The 17,105-nt window shown below is 39.7% G+C and overlaps 1 protein-coding gene across 1 annotated transcript in view; it reads left to right on the forward strand.

Moving 5' to 3' along the window:
• Positions 1–7,872, forward strand: part of LOC128782244 (uncharacterized) — a 36,397-nt gene extending 28,525 nt beyond the window's left edge. Inside the window, exon 6 of the mRNA XM_053932490.1 lies at positions 7,714–7,872. The gene's annotated coding sequence lies outside the window, so the exon portion shown is untranslated. The remainder of the gene's footprint in view (positions 1–7,713) is intronic.
• The last annotated feature ends 9,233 nt before the right edge of the window (positions 7,873–17,105 follow it).

The following is a 17,105-nucleotide window of genomic DNA, read 5'->3' on the forward strand; positions in this document are numbered from 1 at the left end:
TGGGGGGTCTAGTGTGCAAGAGAGACTCCTCTCTCCCATGATGGACTGAGTATTGATTATCTGAGGGGTGGCAAATTGATTGGGAATCCTGGTTTTGTCTCAATTGGGTGGAAATTGGGTGAGGGGAGGAGGAATCTTTTGGGAAGGTTTTCATTCTGGATTCTGTGTGTGTCGTCTATTATAGTGGTAGGTTAATAAAGTTTTTTTCTTTATTTCTAAGCTCAAGCCTGCTCTGCTCTGTTCCTGATCCCATCTCACAGCACTCATTTGGGGAGAGTGTATTTTCATGGGGGCACTGGCACTGCGCCAGTGCCAAACCATGACAGAAGGTTTGCTATCTATTGCTTGGCAACTGATGGGGCATCAGTCTAGCATGGGAGGTGATTAGTGATTGTCCTTGTATCATGCGCTCTGGTTTGTTTTTTTTTTTTCCTCTATATCTTCTTTCATTTTTCCATTGCTTCTTAAACTGTTCTTACCTTGACCCATGAATTTTCTGAGGTTTGCTCTTTCCTTTTATCTTTCCCCATAAAACTGTCTTTGGGGGTCGGGAAGGGAGCAAGTGTCTGTGTGGTGCTTAGGTGCCCACAATAGTTTAGCGTAACTCATATAAATATCAGTTTTCAGGACAGTTCTTTATGTGTTTTAAACCCATGAATTAATGAAATTGAAGCTTTTTGTAGAACAGTTTTGTGCTCTGAAGTCCATGGAAGCAGGGAGCATTGAACAGTCAGAGAAACTCCTCACATTTTCTGGAGAGCACCATGTGGAGTGAGGCAGGGCCTCTGAATCACTCCAGTCCTTGCCTTGTCTTCTTTGATTTTCATAGTCAATGGTGGTGTCTGATGAGACAGCCTTTAAACAGCAGCTGCCAGGAGAAGGCTTCTATCAGGAAAGGTGAAGACTGCTAATAGCACTTTGCTTGCTTGTTTCAAACCATTGTGTTTCCAGCCTGAAAGGTTTACTGCCCATTTGTGGATTTCATGTTTCATGGAAGGCTGGCATTCCTTTCTCCTAAGAGAAATCTGGAAATGTGTGGAAAACTGAAAAACCATGATTTTGAATATCAAATAGTCAAAATATTTGCCTGGTTTAGCTGAGGAAAAAGTAATTATTGGAGGGAAATTCCATGCCCATAAAAAGCTGGTTAAGGAAGCAGAAAATGTATTTATTGTTCACTCCCCATCAATCCTCCAATAAGAAGCTGCTCTAGAGTGTTATCCTTGCAGCCAGTGCATCTCTGCTCTGCATTATCTGAATGCAGGGTCAAGTCCTATACTTGATTGAATAGGGAGCACAGACACAAACATTATACAGAGCCTGGCTGGGATAGAGTTAATTTTCTTCCAGATGCTGCTCTGTTTTGGATTTGTGACTAAAGCAGTGGCAATGGCACAGTGTTGAGGCACGGCTTGCGTGGCACTGGGGCTTTCTCTTTTCACAACTCTGCCTCAGCAACAAGGTTGGGGGAGCATAAGATATTGGGAAAGGATGTAACTAGGACAGTTGACACAAATTGACCAAAGGAATACCCTATGCCATAGAATGTCAGAGGTGGGGAGGGTTTGGGGTTTTTTTGAATGTAGACATTGCTTAGAGACTAACCAGGTGTCAGTATCAGTGTGCTTGTGGGAAGTGAGTGGCTTCTTCACATCACTTGCTTTTGTTTTATTCTTGCTTATTGCTTTTTTCTTTCTTCTTCCTTGTTCCTTCCCATTTTAAACTGTTTTTATCTCAACCCCTGAATTTTCTTGCTTTTGTTCTTCCTAGTCTCTCCTTGTCTGACAGAGGGGGAGTGATAAAGTGGTTGTGTGGGCTTGACATGCTGACCAGCATTAACCCACAACATATCTTAAAATAATAGTCATCTGTGGCACCTGCCAGGCAGAAATCACACAGGACCTGATTTTCACTCATATGCATAAAGTTACTAATGGCTTAAATGTTTGTTGTATGAGGCCCCAAAATGGAAAAGAGACATTGAGGCTTCTGAGAAGGAGAATGGCACAGATGAGTCCTATATATTAAGATAAAAAAAATTTTGATAACTGGAAAACCTTACATTGTGTGTCTATAGAACTGCTTTTATACAGGTGCTTCCTGATCCAGTTTGCATGTAGCCATCAATCTGTTCACCCCAGAAAAGAGTCTCATTTGAAAGCTTGTCTATTGAATTGTGCCTGGTATCTCCATAATGACAACATTTTTTAACAAGTTGTGGCAGGATACCCCCCTGCCCTAGGAGGGCCTATCTGTTAACGTATCAGCTGATGCAGTAGCTCAGGGCATCTTCCCCCTCATAAGCATTTACTAATTGTTGAAATAACTCAGTCAGGGCAGCTTGTCTTGTAGCAAGTTATTTTGGCACCATGGCGGTGACATTCCCAGCTGAAAATAAACATCTTGCCTTAAAAGCAAGATTGTAGGAAGATAAGCTTGAATTTCTGACTGACAGGCACTTCGCTTTACAAACTATAGAAGCTATGCCATACTTTCATTTGCATATTTCCTAGAAATATATGGGGATCTCTCCTCAAGGTTTGGGAGCCTGTCTTGAGTAACTCTCTCAAGAGTTGAGTGAAAGGTCTCTGTGTACCCCATGATCAATTTGGCATTCACTCCTTTTCTATACTGTTTCTTTGCTAGCTGTTACAGAGGTACCTTTATGTTGTGCACTGTTTTAGGCCATCTATTAGTAGTTCTTTTGTTTTATCCTGTGTAGTAAGTAACTCTGTTTAAGGCCTTTTGTCTGTTAATCTCCTGTCTATTTAAAAAATAACCCATTTTATAATAGACCTGATCTGCCATTCTTCAGAACTTGTGAGCCAGAGCAATTTAGGTGCAGGTCACCTAAGCAGAGCTGCTGTGAAAAATCTGAGGCTAAGGCAGGGCTTGTTCAAAGTTCTCACTCGATCCATAGCACAAGTGTATGAAAAAGGACTTACATCTGAAAAGACACCAAGACATTTAAATTGTTAAAAGCTTTCGATATTTTTTACCTCCTGGACAGAAGAATCATGTATCAATAGCAATGGAAAAAACTAGCTTTAAAGAAAATATTTTCTTTTTAACTTAATAGAAAACTTGAATGCTGAACTTGAGCAAATGCTGTAATTTATCTGTTTATTGCAATACTGCCTTAGTATAGCACTGTATAATAAGCATTTCTCAGTAATTGCTAGCATTAATGTCACACAGCCACTAATACATTACCTTGGGTGCACTACTCCAGAAAATACTAAAATGTGAATACTTCCCACTTGGGAAAGCTGAGACATCACCTTAGTCTTTTTCTACTTGATTTAAAGTGCTCTAGCCAATATCTTGTCAAGCTGACATTTGAATCCAGATAACACTGGCATAGAGAGAGAATATGAGTAGTTTACCAAAGACTACAGATACTGAGCATGAAATATCTTTTTGGACCAACAAACACAGATCTGTTAATATGAGTGATTACCTTCTTATGGTGAATTAGGGTTACCTGGACACTAATCAGACAGTGTTAAACATAATATTGGGATAGTTACATGATATGTAAATGAATTATAGCATAAACAAGTGATGTTGCATGAGTTTTTGATTGGATTCAAGATAAGAATATGCAAAAGCAATCAGAACTGAGATGGATGTTGTTCAGCAGATCCTGCTCTGGTTTTTAATCACAGGTTCAGAATTGAACATCATTCCAAACTTGTGGTAAAGTTAGAATTTTCTGTCTTGATTTATGAAAATAAAAAATGATCCATGTCCTCTAGCCTGAAAGTTGCATCTCCTTCTGTCCCTTCCTGTGTCAGCTGAGCCCAACTGACAAACAGTTCAATCTACTCCAGTATCTACCAGATATGGAGATGTTAGCAAGGTCTTTTCAGCTTTGGTCTCATTTCCCTGTCACAGTGGCATGTACATCTATAAAATCACATCTTTCTATTTACTTGCTTACACTTTTTGTCCACACCCACTCAGCTATGTTTTTACCACTCTTCATAAAACAGCTTGAGCTAGAAATCAATGCTGATATGACAACTCATAAAAGCAGCTTCAAATCCACTCTGTTGAGAGCAAATCCATTTTCTTTTAATGAAGACACACCTGCTTACAGAAGTGATCAATGTGGCAAGACATAAGCATGTGTTTGACTGCAAGTATGTGCTTAAATTTCCAAGCACTCTCAGGGTTAAAGCTTGTGTTCATTTGAGCTGAGGATTCTATTGCTGATTCTAATTACTGTGAAGAAAGCTACTAAAGTGATGATGCAATATGAGCTGAGATGGCAATAACTATTAAAAAATAGATACTTTCTTCTTGCCATGCTTGTAAATGCCATGACAGAAGAGAACATGGCTTTCCAGGCTATTTGTTTGTTTATTGTTAGGATTCATGAAACAAATGTGGACAATCACAATATTTTCCATGGGTTTTGGGTATTTCAGCAGGTGTTTATGGACAAGGTTTAGCCAGATGACTGATTTTGTAAGAGTATGAGGGAGTCTAGTGAAGGATATTTGAATCACTGGGAAAGGGGATCAATGTCCTGTCAGATTTCTTCAGGGATTCCAAGCAATGTTGTATACTTTTGACTATAGCATCAGTATGAAGAAGGTGCTTCCTTCTCCCTGCAGAGGTAGTATGACTGAAAGAATGAAATGAAATGCATTTGTTCTCATCATTGCTTCAGGTGTAATTGGAGAATAACTGGTTTCAGGCAGTGAATGCTGTGACTGAAACAGCATCATGCAGTTTGAGCTAAATGACATCTGTGATAGAATTCATTGTGCTTTTTGCCCAAGCGTGTTCAGCAAATGCACTTCTTTAGTAAGGCAGTACAAAGATGCTGTATTAGACTGACCTCTACAATACTGGAAGGAAAAAATGTGAGCCTGCGTCATGAATTAACTTAGGTGAGATGTTTCCTTTACATGTTCAGGAAGGGCTGGACATGTTCATACCAAGGGTAAGTCCACATAGAGCTGTACAAAGCTTTAGTCTTTCAGAAAATAGTGTGAGTGTTTTGCAGTCTTGAAGTTTTTTCAGTTTGCCCAACAGTTTTTTTTCCTGGAAAGGGAATGTTTGCTGTGAGCCAGCCCTGCTAATGTCTGCTGTGTGAGTGAAGCCCATCTCTGTCTGCACATTCTTCTCCCCATTTTTTGGATTTTAGTGTTGCCTGGCCACTGTCTCTTGATTTTTGTTTTAATCACTGTTTTTTTGTCCTTAGTCATTATTGCACCATGCATTGTGAAATGTTGATAGGACTGGAGGTCACTGTATGCATAATAATATACTTTTTATTTTATATTATAATAATACAAATATTTTCTTGTAATATCTTTTCTATTACATATTACATAAGGTGATTCATTGTTACAGTGTACTCCTTGCATTTCAGAATGTCATATGTTGGATCAAACATTACTCTGATGATGTGACAAATGCCTTTGCCATGGTTTCTTATGCATTTATACCCCTCACCAGGTGACATATTCTGCTGAACTAACTTTGAAATGGTACATTTGCTATCAGCACACTTATGCTTGAAAATGTATTGTACTTCTGCTTTGAGTATTGCAGCAGTTCATGAAGAAAGGACTGGATTAACTTTATTGTATTCACAATGAGGAAAGAAAATACATGCATGCTGAATACTTTAGTTATAGTGCTCCATAATAAATTGTTTGTCATTTCATGAGTTATCCCAAAGTGCAAGTTACAGTACAGATAATAAATGAAAGCTTAAATTGTCTGAAGATAATAGCTTAGGTAGCACTGCATTTGTAAACAAAGAACACTTATACTTACACTAAACATCAAGATGAATATTTTTTTTCCATTTGGTGAATCTATTAATAGATTTCTTTTTTCCATTCTGGCTTAATTTTCTGCAACCTGTATTGGCTCTGGCGTCATTATATTTCAGTTTCCTTCTACTATTGTGTCCATGGCCTTACTTTACCCATAATTTTATTTGGCCCCCCATTTCAGACGATAGGTGTAAGCTTGGAAATTTATCTCAGCTATCACAATTTGGAAGAGTCACTCAGAATGCTTTGGCAGTGCTCTATAAGAGGCAGAGAGAAACCTTCAGTCTGATTCAATTGTTCCCTTTATTCTCCCCTCCATCAACAGTTGTTAGAGAAATTTAGAAAAATATATGTATTACACACAGACACACACACTCCTCAGCTGCTGGACAAAGAACACTTTACTACTTTGTACCCTTTAGATAAATTGTAATAAACCCATGGCAACTCCTGTTGGAATTACTACACTGAACTACACAATAGCATATATCTTAAAAATTGAGGTATCACAGAACTGTTGAAATTTATCTGGATTCAGCCTATAAAGGACATGCAGATGGCAATTTTAAGTCTTGTAAGTTGTCATTGAGCTGAGTACTACGAAACACGAGAAAAAGAAATTATTTCATTACTGAAATGCATAATTGTAAATGTCACTATTTTTTGCAGGCTGAAGCAAGCATTCAGCCAGTATATGGGTTATAAACAGGTTATATCAATACAATTTATGCTTGTAAGGATTGCAGACTCTAATTCAAAAGTAGGCTATGTAGGCAGGTTAGGCTATGTAGCCTAACTTGCCATTGAGGGGAGAGTAAAATTCACTGGCTGTTAACTAAATGATACAAGTTTAATTATAAAATAAAATAAAGACCCAGGTAATAACTGCTCTGACTTTTTGCAGGGCAAGATGATCCATGCAATCTAGTTCCATTCACACAGTACTAGATGGATATCAATTGTACAATGTGATCTTTGTTGCCAAAATCTTATATGAAGCCTATTAATGCCTACTCTGACCAAAAGAACAAAAGAAAAAGTAGCATAGGTCATCAAAGAAAATAAAGTACATAGAAATAGTGTGACTAACATATAATAATTTTGCCAGACATGGGAAAAACATGATTAACAATACTCAATGCATGCTCTAAGATTACCACAGACACTAAGGGTTGGACATAAGCTTGCCTATGAAGAGGGAAGCTGAAATAACCATTCCAAACACAACCTAAGCCGTGGAAGTAGAGCTGGAGGTCCTGGCCCAAATACCTCTTAAGAATAAGGTATCCCAAATGAGCAATGCAGCCATAAATAAGCTAACAACATTTGGAAGATTCAGGAAGAGTAGACAGGAAAATAAAATGTATAGTGATGACATTTCATGGTCTCACATTTTATGGACCTCCAAGACTACTACTTTGATTTATAAGTTGGGGTTTTTTAATGCAAAAATATGGGATCTGGTAGGAAAAATAAATATGGTATTAGAATGCAGCTCCTTCTGTGTCACAGAAAAGGAAGTATTAATCAGAACTACACAATAACTGCAAACAACTGAGAATACCCATAAATATGGTTGAGACATAGAGCTTTCTGTGCAACCTCAGAGGTATCTTGAAATGACAAAATGGAGAAATAATCACCAATTGGTGATGACCATCACTGTTCATCATGCTTTGCATAGCAATGAGTATGCTGAGTGCCCTTCCCTATGCCAGCTACCTGGGTGAGCTATTGAAATTTTGCTAATGTTGCAAGTAAATGAGAGTCAGATGGCAAAAATATTTGGGGTAAATGCTTTTTTCTCTTCCATCACTGTAAAAAGTATCATTCACACTCACAATGATAGACAGGGACTTAATTAATAAGGAACATTTTATCAATGAACAACTTGGTGATTATTTACTTATTGCAGGACCCACGTGTGGATGAAACCACCTTGCCTAGGTGTTAATCAGAGAATTATAGGATATGGTGAGTTGGAAGGGACCCACAATTGTGAAAGTGTTTTGAAAACTTCTACAAAGTGTGTTTGTGTAGAGTGTCCCTCAGAGTCCTTGCCATTTAAAGAGGAGTGTGGCAGAGGGAATAAATAACCTGCAGCCCAAGATATGATTATTTCTGAATTTGAAATAAAAAGCATGGAAGTTCCTATCATAAAAGGAACAAGAAAATTACACCTCTGGCCCTTTTTTATTTAAAATTATTAACATTTTTTCTTCAGGACCAATTTTAACATGGCTTCAATCAGACTTTTGATATGCTGACACTAAATTTCTCTGCACAGACAGACATCTGAAGTGAACTGTTAGTTTTTTGGTTTTCCAGAGTACAGGTCACTTTCAAATGAAGAAGCTGAGAGCATTCTCTGTTTTCCTATGGTGCATGCTGAAAATTGTGGGCAGCTGCACAGTCCAAAGAGAATTCCTGAAAGGACTTCAGGGCTGTTAATTTGTTGGCATGGCTTCTTGGGTATAGAAGGTGTGTCTTAAGAGATTTGTTAGCTGGGATTTCACAAAGATCTTGTGACAAGATAGAAACTGACACTGCAAAATATCCTTAATGATTGATTCACTCTCTTTTTAAAAAGGAACTTGGATTTCTATATAAATAGATCAGGGCTCTACTATTGATTTGCATTTACATAATTTCCATCCAGTACGTTTTTTAATATATATTTTTTTAAGTTTTGGCTTTGTGAAGCTCAAAATGACAGAACACAAAAATCACATATCTGTATGCAGAATATGTTAATGTACTCATTTTATCAACCTGGTTTTTGAGAATATACTTATGCCATTCAAGTGATTTCAAAGCTAAGGTCTGGTCTGTCTAATAACTTACTAAAATGGGTGAGCTTGACTCTACTCAGCTTAGTCCAGATCTTTGTGGTTTTCCTATCTTGATGTAAACCCTTGTGATTAAATTCTGAGTGTTAAACAGAGGAGCACTACATAGGAAGGACAAGTGAAAACTTCACAAGTGCATTATTATGTGTAAGAACTCCTTTCAGCATAAAATTATATGATGCCACCAAGGTGCCACCAGAAAACACAGTAAATTAGTCTCAGCTGGCATTCTGTTAAAAATTGGAAAATTAAGAAATTAACCTAAATCAAGCAGTCCAAAGCACACAGGGGCATGTGCTCATATGCATATGGAAGCATATAATGTGCTTGAGAGTAGGAGGGACACACTGTATGATTCGTCTTGCTGACAAGCAGAAACATTATTTGATGTCTTAGATGGAGCCCTAATACTTCATAACTTTGTATAAGGACTCTAGATGCAGTTTTGATAAACAGCAAAATGTGTATGGTGAAGCACCTGCCATCTTCTCATTAAAAAGTTTTGTTGTTTATTCATTTATTTCTGACAAAGATAAAACTTCAAATAAGAGTTTCTATTCTATTTTCAATGCAGTACTCTTTTAATGAATGAAACACAAAATTACTAGTCATTATTTCCTTTCTCTTAGTCTACCATTGACTTACACAATGTATAGTGTGTACATGAAAAAAAAAAGATAGTGGTACTGCCATTCCACTGTGGTGAAGAGAGAAAATGGAGAGGAAGAAGCTTTTTAGACAATGCCCATCATAACTCTAATAGTATATCATAGTAAAGGGGATATGTCTATTATTAGTGGACAGTTAGATTAACCAGCATGAGATTTTTGCCTGTTAGCAAGGCAATGTACTGTGAAATTTTAATATTGGAAGTTTTTATAACTAAACTCTCCTAATAAACCAATTATGTAAGTCATAATGCTACATCAGTGAAGTTGATTTACATATGAGTAGAAGGTCAGCATACATACCTGAAATAAACTCTGAGAAATCCACTGCTGCTCCACTTAGGTAGAGGAAACATACATTGAGGCAGGATGAAAAAGCTAGAGGGTTAACTTCCACAGTTTATTTCTCTTCTTCTCCCCACCTTTACTCATAAAAAGCTGCAAATAAAGTCTTTGGGAAGGAGCACAAATGCAATTCTGAAAAGCAAAGAAGGGGCTTTAGAGATCACAGATGAAGATGTCATTGAAAGGAAAGAAATAGGCAGTTGAGGACATTACAACATTTATGTTGGCTTAATTATAAACTATTGAAAGTCTTTCCACACCTTTAATGCGATGCAGAAGTCAGTGTAACAGGAAATAGAGATACACATTTTTAAAACAATAACTAGACTGAGGTCTGGATTCCCATAAGCGTTAAGCTGACACCAGTCCTCAGGAGTGCCTGGTCCATGGCCATGTTTGTGCTTGGAGAGTTCTTCTAGTCACAAGGCTTTGTTAGGCCACAAAAAGGTAGCACTTATACTTAAAACTTTATTAAGCTGCCACAGCCCAATTAGCTATCAGGCTATATGCTAAGAAAAAGACATTTATATAGTATTTGTACTGTAGGAAAATAATACTCCTAACTGAAATAAGGATGTGGAAAATCTAAATGTGCATAGGCTAAGGATGACTTGTGTCAACATCAGAATTTATTGATGGGAGAACTAATAAGATGACCTTCTGTAACAATATAGACCATCCCATTCTTTACCCATGGTCAGCTCAGTTGTGTCAAAGACCACTGAGCTGTGTGTAAAACAGCTCCTGAATCACTAGCAGTTACAGTCCAATTATTTCGAAGTAAAATGATAACCTTTTATTTCAAGACAAATTGAACTGAACTACGGTGTTTCAGAAGCAACCTAAGCCTCTGTGTGGCAAAGGTAGAGTATACTCAATGTACTTGGGTCATCCAGTACACTCAGTGCTCTTGGATCATCCAGGAACAATCTCTTTTTCTCTGTTTTTCAGTTTCTCTGTGTTTCTACTGTCCAGGTAGAAACCCCAGTGCCAGTACCCTGGAATAATCAGTGTAGGTGACATTGCCAATTTTTGCAAGGTGATACTGCAGTCCCCAGGGGCATTGCTAAGGGAGACAATTCAAATAAACCCTTGGCTCTGACAGTCTGGGCAATGTTTTCCCAACATTTCAGCAGGGCCACGTGTGACACTTCGTTAAATTTGCTTGCTCTGTAGCTGCTAAAATTGTACAAATACATCCATTTTGAAAGGTTTTATCTCTTCTCACCACTGTCAAGATGTGGCTGAGTATGCTAGAGAAGCTGGTGTAGGTCAAAGAGCTTTTTCACCAGGTAGGGCTATTGTCATGTCTGATGGAAGTAGGTTTTGCTACGTGAAAGACTTGGCTGCATTTGGGGTTGATTCAAGTTTTTTTAGTGTGCCCTTGCCTTCTTACAGTATTGCTATTTATTTGTAGGCAAAGCTGTAAGAAAGGTCCTTCAACCTTTACTGTCATGATGTAAGTCTAAATGCTGGATGAACAAAACTGTTGGGAAGGGATCAATCTGCCAACAGCCAAAGGTCAATGCCTGGGTATAAACTGAAGAAATAAAATCAATCCACCATTACCTAAATCCTTCAAAGATACAGTCACGATGGGTCACCCACACTGCCAAAGCACAGGTTGCAGGGGCTGTCAGCCAAGCTAAAACAGCACATTGAGGCAGTCCTCACTGTTGCAGATCAACAAGCCTATACCATTCAAGTGCCACATATCTCCTACAAAGATGCTCAGGTGGTGTCACTAAATTCCCAAAAGATCATGAGTCATGTGAAATGGACAAGGTGGGAAGCTAACCCATAATTTTCCCCATGTTACCCAGAAAATGCATACACAGATGCCCATCAGACCAATGGCAGTGAACCTAGCTGAGTGCATCCCTCAGAAAGTTTGAAAGAGAACCTTACCTGTTGCGGTGTGCAAGTCTAATGAGATGAATATTCTGTTATCTTACGGTATATTCCAGTGCCCCCAGAGTTATTACAGTTGGTTTTTCCCCTATGTTATGCCCACCTACCCAGCTGTCCCTCAAAGAATCCCCTCCCTACTTTCCAGATCCTTCCCTGCCTGTCAAGGCAACCCTGCCCCTTTGTCCTGTCCATCAGCCCTAACCCTACCCTTTGTTCCAGAAAGTTCCCTGTCCCTCACCCTCAGACCCAATCCTTAGCCAGACCCTCTCTCCTCCCCCTCTCTGATTTGTTTTAATCCCAAATGCCACAGCCTGGAAGTTACCAATTGGTTGTATTGTGGTGTCCACCCTCTGCTCGGCAAGTTTTTAAAAACCGGTGCCCAGGTATGCTCGGGACTCTTTTTTGGTGGTGCTCCCCTTTGGCATTCCTCTCCCAATAAATTTGCTGGACTTTACACTGCAGAAGAGTTTCCTCTGCCTCCTTCGCTCAGTCCTTGTTGCTCCTCCAAGGGGTCTCAGCTGTTGGGCATCTGGCTCAGAGGTTCTGCTCTCAGGGGTTGATCTGCTCTGATCTTCTGCACTTTTGGAATATAGAGGAATGGTACTCCAAATGTCTGTTGCCTGCAATGTCAGTGGCCCAGTGTGGTTTTTGTTATCTAACTGAGCAAACTGGGCAAGCCAGAGCAAGCAAGGAGCATGACAGAGGATGATCAGTGGCTCTGCACAGGAAAAGCAGTGGCTCTGCACAGGAAAAGAGTGTCCTGGTCCCAGGCACAGCCCACACCAGGAGAGGAGTGTCCCAGCCAGCCACTTCTCAGACTTCACTGTGTTCTCCACCAGGCTCTGCCACAGCATCTCTGGGATTAATTTCTCTCCACTCTGATGAGGCAGAGGAAGGCCATTCATACACTGAGGATAGACCTGCATGCCAAGACACCAAAGTAAGACAGACAAAAAGGTGGATGTTGTTGATAGGCAAAGTCGAGCAGGCTCTTTCAGGGATTGATGTGCAAACCTGGTGTGCAATCCTGGTGTGAGAGATTAGTGTCTAAGACAGAAGTGTTGAGCAGATGGCCTTTGCCTTTTCAGGTATAGATGTACTTTGGTATTTTATAAACTTCATGAAAGGAAAATCAGGGCAACACAAAGCTATTTTTTCCTACTTAGCTAGAAGTAAGGTGAATTTATCAGCCTCAGTGGTGTCCCTTCTGAACAACAGCATCCCACAAAGAGAAAAGGCAAACAAGTAATCAACACAGCATGGCATGGTTGAAATTATCTCTGTCTTATTTTGTGTGCCTGGAAGAACAAACTTTTTGGTACAAGGCAGGTGTAATTCAGTTTTTTTGCTGACTCACACTTGGCAATCAGCTGAGAAAAAACTGCAAAATACAATGAATTATTTGTTAATAATTGGGGTTTTATGTGTATGTGTTTGTGCATATGAACAGCTGCAGCTCAGAGGGACTGAGAAACTAGGGTGGACTGTATTTAGGGCAAAAGTGAAGACTTCACTGGCTGCCTCTGGTTGCATCTTGAAAGCCACCATTGCCTCTTCTCTTTTTCCCCCTTTCCACTCTTCTGTATAAACACCATATAGCATCTTTATCCATATTCAAGTGCTCAGATATAATTTAATCCACATAGTCCCTTCCTGCCCATCTACAGAAGAATTTGTTCCATTGCAGTGGAAAGTTACAATGTTTATTACCTCTCTGTTTAAGATGAAACCCAAAGCATGCATTTATCCTCACTCATATAATCATCATAAGGTAGAAAATGAAATTTCCAAAATCAAAAAACTGTAGGAGAACTTCAGGGAACTGCGTGTCAGTTTTTACTTTGATGAACACTATGTTTAAAAAAATTTTGGAAAGGAGAGGTGGTGAGGAGAGGAAAAGGATGCACTGAGTATCTTCCAGGAGATTTCCTCTCTGTTGCTTAATTCTTTAGATTGTAGAAGCAAGAAAATAATCCCTTCTTGCTGCCTGGAATGAGAGTGAAAGTATTCTGAAGAGACATTGTGAGAATTTCTTTTAATATCATGGATGGTTTCTCGTTCCCACTTGCATCTTAATAAAAGTAAGCATCACCTCAAGGTTTGCAGTGAGGGTATAATGATTTTTAAAACTTTGCTGGATCGGCAGATAAATACTTTGTTTCCTAAGATGATTTAGAAAAGAGCTTTATCTCAGACTAGTGAACTTTATCACCTGGTTCAGGAGTAAGGGAGGAGCGGGGGTTAATGGTGTGCGTTTATCCAGGTGATGAATGCTAGTTTCCAAAAAGTACACTGCTATTTATTCCCTGGGAGAGCAGAGTTTTGGTCCTAATGGTCAAGGGAAGTTAAGTACCTTGTCACTCTCTCTCTGTCCCTCTATTCTCTGTTTAACAAGACATTTAAGCACGCACTATTAGTTCAAGAAGCATAGCCCTGAATTTCTCTCCTAGTGGCAATTGAATAATCTCTACCTGCTTTCATTATTTGGTTGCCTCTTCAAAGTAATAGCTCTTTTTCTTCCATAGTTTTCCTAAACTAACTGTCTTTCCTCACCCCTCTCTGCCACCGCCTATTTGCACTTAGAGCTACTGTTAGTGTCATCTGTGCCTGCCATCTGCTTCTGGAATATTATGAAGCTGTAATCACAGGATATTTTGAAATTTATTCATACAAATCAAAGACATTCAGTTGCTGTTAGGGGTGGATTTAGAGCTAAGAAAGGCATAGGTCTTCTAGCAGAGGCTTTCAGAAACAGCAGCTGGCACAGGGATGCTGGAGGAGGTTTCCCTGCCCAGTTTTCCATCCCACCCGGCTCCTGACCTCCAGCATTTTTTGCATTCTCAGGGCTGGCTTCAGCTGAGATCAGCTAACTCTGCCAGATTTGCAGTTTAGTGGTAAACATGAATCTGGGTGAGAATGAGACTAGAGGAATTTTTCAATTGTGACCCCATTTATGCCTAGCCTGTAAAAGTGTACAACCACAGCAGTAACTTCTGTCTTGCTCTTTTTATAAATAGGCTGTACCTCAGCATACATCTTTTTCTTCATTATTTGAGATAGAAGCTACTTTATGAAGTCCAAGCAGTACCTATAATTGTGGCTTAATCCCAATCAAAGGCCTCTAGATGCTACTCTAGCAAATGGTAGTCGTAGTATTAGATGGGGAGCTATCTGTATCTTCCCACATGGAAAGCAGATGCGAAGGGTTGCTCCTGCACTGCTCAGTTTATACTCTCAACTTACAGAATAATGGAATAAGTTGCAATAAACTATGTTTGCGTTGTAAGATGCTGTAGACTGCTTTTACTGCTCCAAGAGAGGTTCTACAAAATGAAACAGCTGGTGCCAAGGACCCACATAGACAGTATGTACATTTCAGGATGGTGGAGGCTTTGCTTTGGACTTTCTCTACTCTGTTCTCCTGGACTGATTTGGGGCAGAAGTGCCTAAGTTGCAGTCTTGGTGTGCAAGTTCTAACTCGCCTTCATTCAATGAAAGACTGATCCATGCTCTATGAAATCCAGGGTAGAGGTGATGGAGAGCTGCACACTTCTTATAAAACTAGAGGGCTGATTTTTGTAGTATGCTCCACTGACTTCAAAACTATTTAAAATAAGTTTAAAAATGTTTACTCTTTCACAGTTCATTTTCATACATTTGGCAGATTGGTGTGCCTTTCAAAATGTCTCCTCTAGGTCTCCTGCTTTTCAGAAGCACCTTCAATATGTCAGTGTTTCTATAGATGTCCCTAAATGGAAACATCATTATGTAGGAAAAGCAACAAAAATGAAAAAAGAACTGATACATATTTCTGTAAAAACAAACCAGTTGCCCTTTTCCCCCAAGACCTATAAAGAGCTGAAGATCCAACATTAATTTAATGTGCCTATGGCCTCAGTGCACACTGCCTGTGCTGCTGTAGTCCCAGTAGTAGTAGTCTCAGCTACTAGCTGGAGGCAAGCCAAGTCAGGGTCCTGGAGGCTGTGGACACAAGCCAGAGTTCTGTGGTCAAGCACTTGGCAGTTATTAGACCCCAGAAATCAAATGAGTAGAAAAGCATTATTTGGTTTGGTTGTTGCTGCTGAATTGCTGTGTGGGAATAAAGAAGTGTGACCTACTGATTTGCAATGGCAGTACAGCAGCTGAAGGAGAGCAAAAGCAGGTTGGTTTAATCCCAGAGGTTTTGGGTTTTTTTTGTTTTATTTTTTATTTAGGGGGACATCTTCAAAACACACACAAAGGATCTAAATGTGATACACAGTGAAAACAGAAGCAGTGTTTTCAAGAGATCAGAATTAGGATGAGTTCCTTCCCTATAATTGTCCACCTCTACCTCCTGGTGCTGCAGCACTTGATAGCATTCCCTCACAGGTGGAAAACCAATGAAGCTATACTTAATTAGAATTTAAAATCCCTGACAAGGACATCTTGAGTGGAAAGGTTAGTCACCTGGTGCACTGGCTTCATGAGGGATGTGGCTGGTACCATGTCAATGAAGGCTGATAATGGTGCAGATGAAAGGGCAGACATAGAAAGGATCAATGTGAGGGAAATACAAAAGACAGGGGAGAGACCGTAGTGTATTACCACCCTTGATGAAATGCCTGAGCCCTTGTCCTGTGGTGGTAATTTGTCAATTTTGCTGTTAGGTAACGTGGATTGGCAGCAGAGCTCTAGAAACGGAGGAGGAGATGGTGGCTGTGTGCAAGCAGGTGGGAAGGCACTGAATCCTTGAGTCATGCTGCTATGTGGAGGCCGTTGTGGGCCTACAGTGGTGAAGCAGGCACTGGTACCTACCAAACCACCTTTTCAGTGCTAGTAGGTGATTTCAGCTCCAGGCAAGCACAGATTCCTTTGTAATTGTTCAACTAATTCCACAGAAGGACTGTATAATTGAAATGAACAGCAGATTGTTTTAGATGTGGGCGAAAGAGTTACAAGTGTTTTTGCTACATCCAAAATGCGCCAGAATGACTGAAACTTACTGGGACAAGTTGAAGCAACCTTCATCTCCTCGCTCCTTCACACAGATCCTGTACGAACATGCTGCTGTGCATGTTTTGGGATGGGATGACAAGCCCATTTACCTATTAAGCTGTTAAGCGCAGAAATCTTAACAACTCGGACAAGAAGTCTTATCATGTTCATAATGGAGAAGTCTTATCATTTTTTTATGGGCTTATCAGTTTTTACGGGCCATAACCAGCAGGTGTGACAACAGAGGTTGGAGCTGAAGCCCTCTAGCTGCCTCCCCATGCCTGCACTAGCATTGCTTGGATGGAGATGGGGCACCCCTACCTATTAGTGCATTGTGGTGGTCAGCAAGGGTAGGGGCCACAGCATAGGGATGGGAAAGGTAGGTTTGATTATGGTACAGGACACTGGAAAGGACCTGGGGTTCCTGGGAAGCAGAAATTCAAGGTGGGATAAAACCATTTTCTTCTTGCCCAAGTTAGCCATACATAGACTTGTCTAGATTTGAAATGGGTGATGTGTTTTTTAGAAAATAATTAAAAAGACAATTGTAAAACATC

The sequence above is a fragment of the Vidua chalybeata genome, chromosome Z, assembly GCF_026979565.1.
Source record: "Vidua chalybeata isolate OUT-0048 chromosome Z, bVidCha1 merged haplotype, whole genome shotgun sequence".
Taxonomy (NCBI): Eukaryota; Metazoa; Chordata; class Aves; order Passeriformes; family Viduidae; genus Vidua; species Vidua chalybeata.